Source organism: Capsicum annuum, chromosome 7 (assembly GCF_002878395.1).
Source record: "Capsicum annuum cultivar UCD-10X-F1 chromosome 7, UCD10Xv1.1, whole genome shotgun sequence".
Classification (NCBI taxonomy): Eukaryota; Viridiplantae; Streptophyta; class Magnoliopsida; order Solanales; family Solanaceae; genus Capsicum; species Capsicum annuum.
The window spans coordinates 18865855-18867205 of record NC_061117.1 but is presented as its reverse complement, the minus strand read 5'-3'; positions in this window follow the sequence as shown (position 1 = coordinate 18867205).

The window sequence follows — 1351 nt, the reverse complement described above, 5'->3', positions numbered from 1 at the left end:
TTGAATGTTTCTAAGTTTGATTTATTTTTAAACACCGGATGTGTGTTCAAATCTTTCATTTACCTGTTTATTTTGTTTTAAGGTTTAATTTTGTAAGAGAGTCTATGATCACACGAGGTGATTAAAAAGTCTACTATATTGACATAGTTCTCATAACATATATAAGTTATTGTTTGAGTCTTGTTCATATAAAATGTAGGATTTATTTTTTAAAAATTAGAATATATATCGTTCCTTATTTCTTTTTCGATAGTTTTACAATTTTCTTTTAGTGAAGGAGTAATTTGCGCTAACACAATATTTAATTTATACTTTTGACAAAATTTACTTTTATTCGATTTCTAATAAATAATGTTTGACGCAATATATACGTGCAATGCACGTACACGTGACTAATATTTTAAAGTTAATATAATCTGAATTTCGTACGAATTTAAATTTACTAAAATTTTATTGCACACAATGCTTTCTAATTAGTGAGCCTAATTTGTTGTAACTTTTCCCTATCAATAATAGAGGTCGCATCTCAATGCATAATGAAGTTAGTCTATCTGTATTTAAACCCAAGATTGACCCAATTAGTTGTTCAACATGACTTGTATTGGATTCTTTCGATCATGGATAAATATTTTATTTTATGCCTGATACAATAAAAGGTAAAAACTTCAGGAGATACCTTATTTAGAAACTGCTAGGTAACTTGTACCTAATTTCACGAGGTTGTCCGTTGATACCATCGATTTTTTGACCTTTTTGTAGGAGTTTAACTTACACTAACAATTATGCTACCTAAGGGATAGCTAATGTGGATGTTGACTATTCTAGAATAAATACACCATTACTCTTCGTTATTATGATATTAACTCTCACACCTTTATAATCTTCTCCGTTGGTTTTTCCTCATAACCTCTATATCATTGATGTTATGTTACGACTATATTTAGTATGCCTAATTTATTAAACACTTGAACAAACTTACTAATATTTTCAAGTAATTTATTAGCTCATAATATATGATAGCAGGCATGCTAAGTTTATACATGATATAGCTTTTACCTAATATTGTATACAATAAATTTGGTCAGTATATATGTATATCCAAATACATTTTTAACCATCGGAGCCATGCATATGAGGTATGCATAATTTGAAAGGCCACGCATGTGAAGTAGGGATGGATGATATTATTATTAAAGATACGCAATCGATTAAACGTAAGAGATTGGATGAGCAGTTATAAAAATGTTATTAGAGCCATTTTTCATTTTATTTAACGAACCATATATATTCTGTTGTTTTAGATAAACTACAAAAAGATTAACCCTCATACTAAAAAGTTGCATGCCTTTTC